General features: G+C 39.2%; 1 long non-coding RNA gene across 1 annotated transcript in view; it reads right to left on the reverse strand.

Annotated features, from left to right (window-relative positions):
* LOC111172736 (uncharacterized) overlaps nucleotides 1-15,331 on the reverse strand; it is a 28,060-nt gene continuing 12,729 nt past the window's right edge. Inside the window, exons 2-5 of the long non-coding RNA XR_002644010.3 lie at nucleotides 8,112-8,206; nucleotides 7,115-7,252; nucleotides 5,900-6,059; nucleotides 1-4,102 (exon numbers count right to left, since the gene is read on the reverse strand). This is a non-coding gene — a long non-coding RNA (uncharacterized LOC111172736). The remainder of the gene's footprint in view (nucleotides 4,103-5,899; nucleotides 6,060-7,114; nucleotides 7,253-8,111; nucleotides 8,207-15,331) is intronic.

The raw sequence follows: 15,331 nt of genomic DNA on the forward strand, positions 1-15,331 counted from the left end.
TTCCCTGGTGGTTCAGTGGTTAGGACTCGGTGCTTTCACTGCCGAGGGCCCGGGTTCAATCCCTGGTCAGGGAACTAAGATCCCACAAGCCGCATGGCGTGGCCAAAAAAAAAAAAAAAAAAAGAATGGGCTTTGGAGTCAGATAGATCAGAACACAGTGCTTATTCTACCACTTACCAGCTTCTTTGTGGTCTTGAAAGAAATCCCTTAATTTTTTTCCGTACCTCAGTTTCTTCATTTGTAAAATAGAAATACTGATTTTTTCTCAGTAACATGCTGAGGACTAAATGAAACAGTATTCAAGAATCCCTTAGCATATGCCCTCACATATAGTGGGTGTTTGATAAAAAGTGTTTTTTATTATAAAGGAGAGTTCTGGTGAGTTAAATGTGCATGTGTGCTTGGTAACCGATATGACAGTTTTCGAGGTAGGTACAGTGGCAGAACTCTCTTCCTCTGAAAATAAGAAAAGGAAGCCTTGATGTAACCTAAGGAAGCAAAATATCTGAACCTAGAGCAAGGAGAGAACTGGTGGCTGGGAGGAAAGGAGCATCAGAGGTGTCTTAGCTAGAGTTCTTCTGAAAGCAGACCTTGAGACAAGGAATGGATGCATATTAGTTATCCCTAGAAATGATGAGGAAATGGAGAGGATGAAGCAGGGTTGAGGGAAAAGCCAAATAATGTGCCATGAGGGGATATAAGATCCTGCTATTGAAGATGGGACCTCTGAGAAGCATGCTAAGCGCCTCTCAGAACTGCCTGTCTAAAAGACAGGAAGCTGGAACTTTTTTCCACAGACTTCTGCCTCCCATCGGCTGTGAGCTGCCCTTGAGGGTGTTAACTCCCCCACGTTTCCACGCTAAGCTTGAGGAAGCATCCAGCATGCTTCTGCAGTTCTGGAGAAGGCTCTGAGGCAGAAACTGGGAAGACTCAAAAAATGTTCTGGTGGCCTGGGCTTGTGAGGAGCTGTCCACTGAAGCTATAATTGAAATTAGAAGGGGCCTTAGGAGGATAGGAAACAGGGCTCCAAACTTTTCTGCTACAAATAGTCTTTCGGACAGACCATAAAAAGCATCAAGACAGTGAGAAATTGTTATGGACTGAATGTTTGCATCCCCCCAAAATTCGTATGTTGAAATACTAACCCCCGATGTGAGGATATTAAGAGGTAGAACTTTTGGGAGGTGATTGTATCCTGAGGGTGGCATCCTCACGAATGGGATTATTAGTGCCTTTATTAGGGACTGAAGAGACCAGAATTCTCCACCTTCTAAAATGCAAAGACACAGGAAGAAGATGGCCCCTTGCCAGCCTGCAAGCGGGTTGTCACCAAAATCTGGCAATGCTGGCGCTCTGATCTCAGACCCCCAGCCTCCAGAACTGTGAGAAATAAATGTCTGTTGTTTATAAACCACACAGTCTATGGAAGTTTGTCACAGCAGCCTGAACTACGACAGAAATGATACTAGCAAAAATAAATGCTGGCCCCAAAGATAAATCAGATATCTCATTTTCTGGAAGTTTTAGCTTCATTTTTTTAATTTATTATTAATTTTTATTGGAATATAGTTGCTTTACAATGTTGTGTTAGTTTCTTGCTGTACAGCAAAGTGAAGCAGTTATACATATATCCATGCTGTTTTAGATTTCCTTCCCATTTAGGTCACCACAGAGCACTGAGTAAACTTCCCGCCTGGCTATTTTCATGGCAACTACGTCACGGTGAACAAAGTTAAATGAAATAAAAGTGCATTGAGGGCTTCCCTGGTGGCGCAGTGGTTGAGAGTCCGCCTGCCGATGCAGGGGACACGGGTTCGTGCCCCGGTCCGGGAAGATCCCACATGCCGCGGAGCGGCTGAGCCCGTAAGCCATGGCCGCTGAGCCTGCGCATCCGGAGCCTGTGCTCCGCAGCGGGAGAGGCCACAACAGTGAGAGGCCCGCGTACCGCAAAAAAAAAAAAAAAAAAGTGCATTGAATCTTTCCCTTCCCAGAAGATGCTACCAGGATCAGAATTACAAGAGTTTCAAACTTGGTCATATATACATATTTACATACATATGTGTCACCCAGAAATAAAAACAGAGGATAATAAAATAAAGCCTAACCTTTTTTTTTTTCTTTGTCCTTGGTCGTTTCACTTGCTCATAGGCGGTTGTGTGCAGAGGCCTTGCGCCCGGCGCTTCTGACCATTGTTCCTAGAGCAAAATGGCCGCACTGGACGCCTCAGCTCAAGATTGTGTGCAGACGCGGAGCCCAACACTCAATTCAAGATGGCGGCAGAGGGCCGTGCGAAGAGACGCTGCGCCCGGCACTGCCATCTGGAGCGTGAGCGGCACAGCTGCGCGCCCCGGGAGAACTCAACCCCCTCCCCTCCCGCTGATGAGAAGCCTGTAAAGCAGCCCCACCCACGACCTGATAGGGAAAGCCTGAGGCTCTAGAGCGGGAGCTCACGCCTCTCCATTCTCTGATCCAAGAATAAAGCTTTCCTTTGCTTCTGAACCAAACTTAGTCTCATTCTATTGGCTTGTTTGACACCAGGCAGAAGGATCTAGATGGGCACCAACTTGGGAGGGTCAGTAACATAAGTACGTGTATATGCAGTCACAATCCTACCACAAAAGAAAAGATGTGGCTTCGCAAAAATGTCCCCACTGCATCATTCAGTTCTCTGTAGAACTGATCAATGTAGGTAAGCCAGACTCCTCAGCCACCTTCTCTGAAGTCTCCATGATATTAGTCAGACATTTGAAATGACTATATGCTCGAAATGACAAGTCACAGCTTGCCCTAGGAAAATGACAGGGGATATTAAACTCAGCATTGATGAGTTTAAAAGTCCTGTGGTTTCTATTTAAAGGGGCAAGTTTGTTGCCCTATTCTGATAGTGAAAGGTAAAATGATTTATAAATGACATTTTATATTTTATAAATAATTAAATTGTCTATTCAATGCATGGTTGCAATGTCTGTCTAATCAGAGTGCCATCTAGGGTTGCCAAATAAAATGCAAAGAGTGATGGGACCTATTTATGCTGAAAAATGATTCACTGTTCATCAGAAATTCAAATTTAACTAGGAATTCTTTAATTTTATTTGCTAAACCTGGTAACTCTATTGCCACCTTCAAACAAGTACAAAGAAAGAGCTTTAAACAAGACAGTAAATGTTCCGGAATGTTATGCTAAAGGTTCTAGGACTTTTCAGTGGCAGCATTTTCTTTTCTGCTTTTTTTTTTAACATCTTTATTGGAGTATAATTGCTTTACAATGGTGTGTTAGTTTCTGCTTTATAACAAACTGAATCAGCTATACATATACACATATCCCCATATCTCCTCCCTCTTGCATCTCCCTCCCACCCTCCCTATCCCACCCCTCTAGGTGGTCACAAAGTACTGAGCTGATCTCCCTGTGCTATGTGGCTGCTTCCCACTAGCTATCTATTTTACATTTGGTAGTATATATAAATCCATGACACTCTCTGGCTTCGTCCCAGTTTACCCTTCCCCCTCCCCGTGTCCTCAAGTACATTCTCTACATCAGTGGCAGCATTTTGATAAATTGACATGTGTATTAACTCAAACAATTTACATATTGTTTCCTTGGGTACATTTCCAAAAACTTTTCAAAGCATTTCAATAATTTATTTTGTCAGAACATGGCAATTTGTATATTGAAAAAAACACCATGTTGGTGTTAGGAAAACTCATTTCAAATAGTTCCAAATGAGCTCTCAAAGACTCCTATTTACTTGTTAAGAGTCAAATATGCATACTCTAAAATGTTTTCTTTGGATTCACCTAAATATTCTCTCATAAATAAAATTTAAATCAACTTGTAATTCAGCAGTTCTGCAGAATTCTTTGATGAAGAGAAACACCCAAGAACCACATGCAGAGTCACTTCATTTTAGTTGCAAGATTCTTGTTCCAGCTCACCTTCCAAAACAATTTCAGTCAAGTAGAAATGTTCTGACAATCCCCGCTTAGAATGGCAAATAATCCCTGCCTTTTCATTCATTCACTCATTACCTCTCTAAAAAGAAAATGTGCAGTTACCAGAATTTTATACAATTAGTGCTCCAAGAGTGTTTTAAATGCAAACCTATAAGAGGAAAGTAAAAACAAATCAAAGTTAATTGTGACTGGCTGGAACAAAATACTTACATCAATATAAGGATGGCTCATCTGCTCATCATTTACCCATTACCTGGGAGATGAACACCTCCTGCTGTGCCTGATTTTTGATACAAATTTACCATTGCCTGCCTTCTCCAGACACATGCTAAGGAAACCCAGCCCTTCTCTGACTCTCTCTCTCATTATCCTTTTTGTACTTAATAACCTATGCACTTATTCACTTTTTTTTTTTTTTTTTCTTGCTGTGTGTTCTTCTTTGCAAGGGGAGCCATGCACACAGGAAAACTAGAGAGTTGAAAAACTTTCCAAAAAAGCTCAGGGTCTTCCTTGCAAAGCAGACAGGAGACCCCACATCTGCCTCTGAATTACTGACTTCTTTCAACCTGTCTCCACATTGACTATTGTGATTTTCATAAACTCTGAAAAGTATAATGTGACTCCTTTTGTAAGGCATCTTTTGGGGAAAAAAAATGTGTTGTTGTTAAGGTATTGGACTAAATGAAGAGAAATAAAGCCCTCTTATTTGAAAGTTAGTGAACGTCTTTAATGGAAGGGCAGCCTTAAAACTCAACATACAGTGTCCAGAACAGCAGTTGGCTGCTGGGAACTCTGGCTTTTGAAGGACATGCATGTTCCTAGCTCTCATCAATAAAGGCTAACGTTTTAGAATAAAGACAAACTCATTCCTAACCCTCTGCTGCCTTTCTGCGAATGGCCTTCACCATAGCCGAGTATCCAAAAAATGGAATATAAGATGTATCCGCCATCGAAAGTTAATACGTATCTGAATTAAATACACACACCAAATTTAAATGTCTGGATAGGATGCTTATGTTGATAGATTAACTTTTTTCTTCAGACAATTATCCAAATGACTATATGTTATTATTTTTTATTATTAATGATTTCCAGTGGGTGAGGGGAGACAAAAATGCTTCTGAACTAATTTTTTAAATTCTATTTGACAATTAAATGGATCAGCATATATTTACCGTCAATTATTTTTTTTTTAGCTTTCTAGCTATTTTTGTTTACTTGTTTATATGGATTACCTAATAGAAAAGTATAGAGATGACCACATGTGGATAGCAAATCATGGACTGAAACTACGTTATTTTTTAGCCAAATACACCCAAATAGGCTAAATATGCAAAGGTTAGAAGTACAGTTCTACTTTAAAATTGGAGTATAAATAAAAAATGGAAAAACCTAGGAGCACCCTGATACAGTAGGGGGAAAATAGCGCAAAGGATGACTAGAAAATTGTGATGGTGTACAAAAGGGAAAAGAATAAGATTCAACTGATAGCCAGCTCTAGCCTTTCAAATGACTGTTGGCGCGCGTTCCACCTACCACTTCCTCAATGCATCCTTTTATTATGTTTTTAGGAAAGAACATTCATGACCAATAACAATGCTATAATGATAGTCAGTGTAGGACTTAAGATATGTTTTTTAAAAAGCACCTTTAACCAACATTAAAAAGTCACCGGGGGGGGGGGGGAGGTAGTTACCTAACTCTACGTTTTATTTAGTGACGGTTCCACTTTTTCACTCACTGCCTGCAAATCAGCATTTTTAGTGGACAAAGGGCTCAGCAGCGGCCTTATGATTGCTTCTTTTCAAATGGTAATGGCTATCCTAACTCCTCTGCCAGGTTTTTCTTACCAGAGCACAAATTGCAGTTTACAAGGCTCTGAAGGGAAAAAAATCTTAGCTGAATATCTTTTTTTTTTTATGCGACAAACTGACATGTAAATTACCCTTTAAGTGCTCCACTCTAGGGCTCTGATCATCTCCTAATTGTCACAGTCAATTGTAGCCAACAGTCTCTTCAATCCCAAGCGCTTTGACAACAAGCACAAGGATCAAAGCAGAATCAGCTCCCTTCAATATCCTTCTGTTTAGGATGCTACAAAATGCCTGAAAAAGAAAGGTGTAAGGGCATTGCTGTAGAGGAAACTGAGAGTAGCAAGTATTAACAATAGTCATTTTCTCCATCTCTAAAATTATGCTGTAAAAGATGCCGTGATCCTTAATCACGTGTGTAGAACAAATATGTAAACCTCCCGGGCAATTAATATGCTGCTCTTAAGATTATACTAATATTCGAGCTTTACAAACAACACCGTCTCTGTGGCTTAGAAAAGCTATGACACAGATATGGGAGAGCAATCATTTCACCGCAGCTGCAGCACAAAAAACTATTATCAAACATATTCTACATTTGAGCATAAATTCCAAAACATAGTTCTTATTACTCAGTTTGGTGTCAGGATTCACAGCTCCCCCAAACTAAATAAATAGCCCATTGAAAATTCTAGAGTTTCTTTTACTTAACCTAGAAATATCCAATTGAAAATGTGCCCCCAAATAAATAAAAAATGTGACATAAAAACTAATTTCAGAAGAATACTGTTTCCCTTAGTAGGGGTAAATCTGTCTTATTGCTTTACTGGGAACAAACTAATTAAAAGTCATTACATGATCTACAAACATGAGTTCTAAATAAGATGTACTTACCAGGATCATCACTTAACAAAATACGACAATTCTTTCTAACTAGTTATCATACATCACTAACTTTCTTAAAAGATTATTAATGCTTTTCTCAAAAGATAAAAAAATTCATCCTATCAGCTATAACAATATAAATAATTTCATGGAAAGAGAAACTCTAATAATAAAATAATAAATCTGTATAAAATAACCACTTTAAAAATAACCTGAAGGTTGTCAGGAAAAAACGACAAATGGAAAGAAATCAAAGGTGCATGTGTAGAGGGAGTCCTCTACAGCTTGTCTCGTTGTACCCAGGCATTACACACATACAGCATGTAAGGTCACACAGTGATTGACAGTCTTCCTATGCTCAAGAAAAGAAATGAAGAAAAGACTCAGCAAGTACCCCAGGTTTTCGCTCAGCCACTTTACTCAAATCCCCCTGTAGGGGTTTCCCATCCTCCCCTCAATTTCACCTTGAATTCTCAGGTTTGATTGAAGAGCTTCACAGAAGGGTCTATTACAGATTGAGGAATGATCCATTTCACATCTGAAGCTCCAAAGAGCTACTTGTGAGGAGTCTTTGAGTGCATTTATCTCACATGTGAAGCTTTCTGCAAAATCAATATGGGTATTTTTCAGTTTGACAAGTCAACATGAAATATCACATAATAATAGAAAAACAGAGTTGTACATTTAAACACACCCAATACAGTTATCTATGAGAAAGCTTATAGTTATTACTCATGTATATCCTTGAGTATGCCTAATCTAAATTCATCCTGATAGCTGGGCTAAAGTGCACAGGAAGAGAAACTGACTGGTCACCATATTTCTGGCTCCTCTGTCTTAATTAATCCAGGTTTTGCAGTGAGGGAAGAGAATGAGCAGGAATCATGACCTTTGTGTCCAATCTGAGAGTGATATGAGAAGAGCAAAGAAAATAACCAGACGTAAAAAAGAGGAAGGAAGCAGAACAAAGGAGAACTTTTTAAAGGACTTTAAACTTAACTAATTGGCAATAACTAGGCAAAATGGTCACCCAAAGTACAGCAACCAAGTCTCAAATCCCCACCACCACTGTAGCAACACTAGGAGGATAACTGACATATTTGTGTTTGGGTCTGGCAATCTTTGGGTGAATCCCAGATCTTTTACCACCTGCATAAGCTTGAGGAACATGATTTAACTTCTCTAAATCTCTGGGGTTTTTTTAATCTCAAAATGGGATTAGTCAGAAGATTTACCTTATAAGGTTTTGTAAAGGTTAAACAAGATGATACATACAGCACCTGGCACATGGAAAACATTCAACTGTTGGTAAATACTGATGAAATTATTATTGTTTCCTTAAACCTATCCACAAGGCCCCTAGGGTTCTAATCCGGTGTCATTTCTACATATCCCTGGACACTTTCCATATTGGTTAATGTCCCCAAGTTGTAGATGACAGTCTGGTCAGAGTGCACTCACCATATTAACTCTGGTGTAGGTCCTAGCAGAGGAGCGCAGCCCACCCATATTCTTTTGTCTTAAAAATGGTCTTCCTCCAACCAGAAAGGGTGTCCCTATCAACGAAGAGAGAGGGAATCAGATGGGGCTTCAAGAAAGGAAAAGAACCCAGGATTAGAGACCAAATCAGCTCATCAGTACAAGCAATGAATGAGGTAAGAGATGTAGCATATGGGTTTTTTTCGTATGCCAACGTTATAATTAATACTGGAGTTATCTCTATATACTCCACCACTGGAAAGATCTTAAAAAACTCTCGGAAGCATATTGCCACCCAGATTCAGTTAAATAGCTCACCCAAACTGCATATTCCTCTCATTCTATTTTCCTGTAGCCCATCACTACCTAAGTAGTACTAACACCATCTGTACTTGGTTATCTGTGCTTGGATCAACTAATCTGTAGATTGTTTGAAACACACTTTTAATTTTAGGTTAGCTCTCCCTACCACTCAGGATTAGCCAAGAGTAGGCAAAATATGTGAGTTGAGAGATGTAAAAATTCACGTTAACATCAAAATAAGAAAAACATCATTAAAACATTCAAAGTTTAAAAACTTACCCTATATTTCAAAGTCAAATAACTAAATATAAATGACTTTGTATTTAATTAATTCAAAGAACTTATATGCAATACTGTTCATTTTTTAGGTATCCTACTGTTCTCCTCCATTATTAAAATTAAGCTATCGCTTTTATTCCAAAACCAAATTAAAATATTTTATTAAATGCTGATATAGAATTACAAGAACAAGTTGAGATAATTTCCTACTTTAAAGGATCGTTTCCTTAAAATTTTTAATTTATTTGTTTTGGACTCAAAATACATTTTTAGCAAGGGAACAAGTTTATAAATGATAATTAAATTCCCAGATTGACTCATAAAAACTTGTTTAATGTAAAACGTACCTGAAACACTCTAGAACCAAGTCTTAAGTGACTCTAGGTCATGAGGTCTATGAATTTAACCTTGTGGAGGCTAAAGGAGTATCATCAAACACAGTTTCCAAACTTTGGAACATTATCAGGCAAGAGATCTGATAGAAGATGGAACATCCATGAGTCTGAGTGATCACTATTCTCATGATCACCGTCACATCAACACCATCATCGTCATTATTATCTTGCCATATTTCACCCATCATGTTAGTACATGGTAGCTATGAAGGTAGTGATGGTAGATAGCCAATGAGATGACTTGATCTCATCATCTTGACTTTTTAAGTAAGTGGAGGAGATCTGTACCAGGGTGTCAGAACCTCACTCGTTCTTTCTTTCACTTAAACCTCTTCCATGATGTTCATTTCCCAGCCAGGACCCTGAGCATTATTTAAACACTTTCAGTTAAGTAAATGAAGGCTCTGAGATAGCAGTACCCACTAAGAACACTCATGCTTGCCTCTTGTCCATACTTTCAAGTAAGCACACAGTACCCTACAGTTTGCAATTCACCTAAATGACCTAATCACAAAACATATACATACCCCACTTCAAAACTGAACTGATCGGGGTTGGGGAGGAGGAGATGGGGAGTAGTTATTTAACGGGTCTAGAGTTTTGGTTTTGCAAGATGAAAAAGTTCTGGAACTCTGTTGGACAACAGTGTGAATGTGCTTAACACTACAGAACTGTACACTCAAAATGGTTAAGATGGGAAATTTTACCTTCTGTTTTGTAACCACAACTCAAAAAAGTTTTTAAATAAAAAAATAATGCAGAGAAATTACTTGTAAAAACTAGTGCATTAATTCAATAATCAATAAATAAATATGGAACATCTTTTAAAAACTGAATTAAGGGTAGCATGATTTTTAAGTGCCAGGCAGCCAGAATCCTAGTTTTCAGTTCTAATTTCTTTTCTATGAAAATACTGCCTGCAAAATTATCTATAAACTTTCAAATCCAAATGGACCAGCATGTGACTTGACATAGGAGAGACTGCACATAAAAATGAAGGTCAAAATTAAATAAATCAATGAAACTTGGATTATAGAATTTCACTTCTCTTCTGAAAGGTTCAAACAGTGATACACAAGAAAACCACCACTCCCAGGTGCTCTGTTCTGAGGCTGTAACTACCACACATTGTTACCACTTAGAATCTCAAAATTTCTCTGAATTTTCAGTGGACCAAGCAAAAGTTAAAGCTCATGGAAACAAAAATACTTGAACCCAAACCAGACTAGTTTTCAGTGGTTTCTCTGTTTTTGTAACAGTAGTACCACAGTCTCTTACCACTCACTTTCTTCTGGGTTAGTTTTTTTACCATTTTTAAAGTTATGTTACAAAATAAAGAGTTTTCAGGATTCAGGGTCATAATGCTTTCTTAAAACAAGCTGAGCTAATTTACATTTACCCCACACAAAGGTAGGAGATGAAAGCTTCAAAAGAAGTAGAAAAAACGGAATTATAGAGTAGTGGGGGAAGTTCATGGAAACTAGTGTCTTTACTTTATAATCCCAACTTATACACACAGAATGAAATCAACCAAAAGCAAAAGTAGATGGCGACCTTTTTAAAGTGAGATCCCAGAGACAAAAACTAATGGACATGGTACACTGATTCAAACATTTATTAGAATTTTTTTCTCTGCATATGCACTCTACTCCAACAAACCATTGGATCACCTAATGGTTTGTTTTTAACATTTATTCTTGTAGTGTGTATAGTTTATTAGATTAGGGGTAGCAAAACCTTGAAGTCCAGTGTGAATTTGAGGTTTGTAATAGTACTTATAGTTTTAATAATAATAGTTACCCATGAGTAACATATCTTGGCACTTATATTATCTCTTTAGAACAACCATATGAGGTATCAATATTCTTCTGAGATATGAGGAAACTGAGGCTTTGAGAGATTAAGTAACTTGGTCAAAACCACACACTAAAGAATTCTGTGCTCTTAACCACAAAGCTCCCCTGCACCTTGAATTGTTAAGAGTGTAGCTTCATTTCAGTGTAGATTATTCTTCTACATTATCTATTACAAACTCTTATTTATCTTCTTGATAAATGAGTTCCCTCTTGCTTTGGAGATCTCCTATTGCCCATTAGTTCCTGAATAGAAACCATATCTTGGACACAGACACTTGTTTTGATTGCCTCCATGACTGAACCAAATCTGGTCATTGGCCAACAGGGTCATTGACCAGCAACAGTAGCTCCCTTTGTTCCACTGCTACCTCTCCATGTATTCACCAAACGACTGGGTTACACACCATTTCACTACAGAGAGCAGCAACCATAATGGCATGTGTTTTGAAATCCACTTGAGTTCAGGACTATAATCACTAGCAATTCATGGTATACCAGAAGACCCTACTACACTTGCAAATATCATAATCGGCACCAGTGAAGAATATAAAGACCAGCACAATGGACCGTTTTGTTTCCCTGCTTCAGATCTGGATCCCTTTTCCCCAGACATTTCTTTGCCCAGGTGAATATATCCATGCCATTTCTAGGGAGGACAGAATGGGGGCACACTCTCACAGGTTACTTAGGGCCAGCCTTAGATTCCAAGAATAACAGTAAAGCCAGAACCGTAAGGATTCTCTAAGCCATGCCATAAAATTACATATGATTAAAATGTGGTTCCAAGTAAAATTTATTTGCCCAAAGTCATAAGCTAATGAGTGAAAAAGCAGAGACGTTATATTCCGAGTCCAGTGCACTTTCCACTTATGAGACTGTTTTAAACAAAAGGCTTACCATGTGTCAAATAAGGTACTAGATACTTTACAAACAGTATTTCACATAATCTTCACAACCTTCAGACAAAATAAATATTATGACTCTTCTTACAAATGAAAAAGATTAAATAATTTAGCTAAATTCACATTTCTAGAAAGTAGCAGCTGTAGGGATCAGCTATTAACACCTTACTTTTAATATAATGGTCAAATTCCTTAAAAAAAAAATTCCAGAAGGGATTATGACACTAGACAGTGATGGACTGATGTTGAGATCAGAGGAGGAAAAGGTATGAAATTAAGGCCTGGGGAATTTTTTTAAAAACTGAAAGGTGTTACATGAACTCACGGGTCTTTATTTTTATTTCTTTATACCCTGTTTTTTTTTTCTTAAAAGAATTTAAGTTGGTTTATTAAAAAAGCAAACAAACAAAATACAAAGAGACAAAAATGCATTCAGTACAATAAGATAAACTAAATTTAAAATAGGTGAATAAAATGAGTCTAAGGAAAAACACAGTGAAAATAAGAGAGACAAAATTCTTGCAAGGAAGTCTTACATACTTGCCGGGGGTAGGCTGTAAATTTGAACCTGAGCCTTCAGGCAGGCTACATAAAGAGGGAAACATGACCCATTACATGAATTGCAGTCTCCCTAAAACAAGAAGCCATTTGCTCAGGAGAGACGCAATTATTCCTGTTTATGAGACCATGGAGAAATTTGTCCCTGTGCCCCTCCTCTAGAAGGCTCGGTAGAGACCAAGGAACAGTTACCTCAGCAATGTGCTCCCAGCACGCAGTGCGAGGCACCGCATAGGGCTGTTTATTGCACCTTCCTTAGGGCAGCAGCATTGCACCCAGCAGAATTCAGCCAAGGCCATTTTGCGGGGACAGCATGCTAGCTGTCTCCGGGAAAGGTCAGAAGGAAGGAGAGGTTGGTGCCAAAGCAGAGGCATGCTGAACCACGCAGATACGGGTCAGAAGTGCTGCACAGACACAGTTCTAGGGCTAACGCCCTCTATGCCTTTGCTGTAAGGCCCAGCCCATCACCACCTGGGAGGCATTTAACCCCCTTCCACTTACCTCATCCAATCTGAATAGGATTCATGCTTCCTAACCTCTTCTGATGCAGAGGAACAGATCAAAACTTGGTGGCCTCTGCACCAGACCCAGGTCTCAAGATGCCCTGAGGGGAAAGAGTGAAGCGGGCAGAGAGGACAAAGCCAGGCCAAGAGAGCCATTTTGACGGTGGTGTCCTCACAGGTTGTGCCATGTCATTGGTCAGATAGAGGCCCACTGTTCCTGAGCTTTGCAGAGGGCGCCAGGTGCCATTGGCAAACCTCTGTTAGGAGCCTTTACTCCCATTCATTTATTCACTCATTCACTGAGTCAACAAATGCTTATTAGTCATTATTATGATCTTGTGCCCAGGAAACACAGGTGGACAAGACATTCGGGGCCCCTTCCTAATGGGGCTTGTGGGTTAGCTTCTGGGCTAACCCAGGGAAGAGCATGGAGCTGGAGAATTAATCACTAAAACTCTACATCCTGCCTTTTTTCATCAAAGGCTGTGGGAGAATTCCTTTGGAAATCTGGAGAGAGCCCTTCCCTGGGGATTAAGTAAAGACTGTGGCTTTGCAACTAGTTTCAACAGTCCATGCCTTCAGTTGCCTCATCTATCAAGAATGAAACTAATACTTGCAACAAATACTTCATAGCGTTCTGTGAAAGGAAAAAAGAGTAAGGTGCGAAAGCTAAAAACACTGTAGAAATATGACATCCAAAACGTGTGCACATTGATAAAATGAAACTTAAAGCTGTTATTACATAAGTACACCTGAGGGTCTGTCACAGCTAGAAGCATGTGTTAAGAATACAAGATACTGAAATAAAAAATGAGTAATTTATTCTATCTAAATACTAGACAACTATATTAATTAACAAAATTTAATGGCCTGCACTGAAGGACTCACTGAATTACAAATATAGCCCTTCTACGATGTTAAAAACATAATTAAGAGCAGTCTGGAATGGAAGCACCCGGGCACTCTTATCTGTTGATGTGCAAATAGTGTGGTTATGTAAGGAATAAAACATACTTTAAAATAGTCATTTCACATTATCAGGCAAAGCTCAGAGCATGCTAAGAAATAACTCTACTTCAGAGAGAGCTGTACATTCACTGACAACTCCTCTTACTGAAACTGGAGGTGTCATCTCCCTTCCCCAACACACAAGCTATGCCAAAGGAGTATAGTCAACTAGAAAACAATGAGCATTTGTCCTGGCTGTACAGATTAAACCAATTTTAAGCATTTTAATATAAAAGCACACATCACAAGATGCACTGCACAGCATTATTTACATGAGGTCAAATTATCACCTTCTCCTCATCCAGGTTGGCTATCAAGTAGAATATACTTAAGGATTAGATCCATCGCTTTCAAAGTTATCTGTCTGCATGCCATAAAATATTTCATTGAAAGCAAGGGGCTCATTGGATACTTCACTTTATAAGGAAATATTGCTAGGCATCTATGTAATGTTCTCTTAGCACCCTTTAAAATATACCTAACCTCATACTTTTTCCCATTCAGTCTCCCAGATTTGAGGCAGCTTAAACGCTCTGCAGACCCCATGTACCATTACTTCTAGAGAGCAATTATATCAAACAGATTAAAATATACTCACGTTCCACATTAAGTAAAATCATTTTGCTGTAAAAATTTTGAAGCAATGTTTATCATTTTATTTCAAGGAATCTTTATAATTTTGTTTCTCAAGTGATACGCCAAATTTATAATCAACTATTTTCAACCCATCATCAAGCACATAAGAAGGCTTGCAGAGTGAAAATGTTTAACCTAAAAACTGTTTTCAAATGTAATGATATTGGGCTTCCCTGGTGGCGCAGTGGTTAAGAATCCGCCTGCCAATGCAGGGGACCCGGGTTCCAGCCCTGGTCCAGGAAGATCCCACATGCCATGGAGCAGCTGGGCCCATGCGCCACAACTGCTGAGCCTGCGCTCTGGAGTCCACGAGCCACAACTGCTGAAGCCCATGGGCCTAGAGCCCATGCTCTGCAGCGAGAGAGGCCACCGCAGTGAGAGGCCCACACACTGCAACAAAGAGTAGCCCTTGCTCGACGCAACTAGAGAAAGCCCACACGCAGCAATGAAGACCCAATGAAGCCAAAAATTAATTAATTTTTTAAAAAAAAGTGTAATGATATTTTTACGATACTCTTTTCAAAGCTGACATAACGCTGCATTTTGCTTGTATTTATTAGTCTGGATTTCGTATTTCTTGTAATTTGCAACCAATATAATTGTGATCAAGCCTTAAATATTTTCCTAGGCCCATGAAACTTGTAAGCTCTGGAGTGCCTTCAGTTCCTAATGAATGAGATGGCCCCACCCATATCAGCCCCAGATACCATCTGCACCAGAAACCTAGCACAGAAGTCCCTGGAGCCTGAGCCACCAAACCCC

Source organism: Delphinapterus leucas, chromosome 8, assembly GCF_059928025.1.
Source record: "Delphinapterus leucas isolate spDelLeu-1000000601 "Yukka" chromosome 8, BTC_Dleu_Yukka2, whole genome shotgun sequence".
NCBI classification, from domain to species: Eukaryota; Metazoa; Chordata; class Mammalia; order Artiodactyla; family Monodontidae; genus Delphinapterus; species Delphinapterus leucas.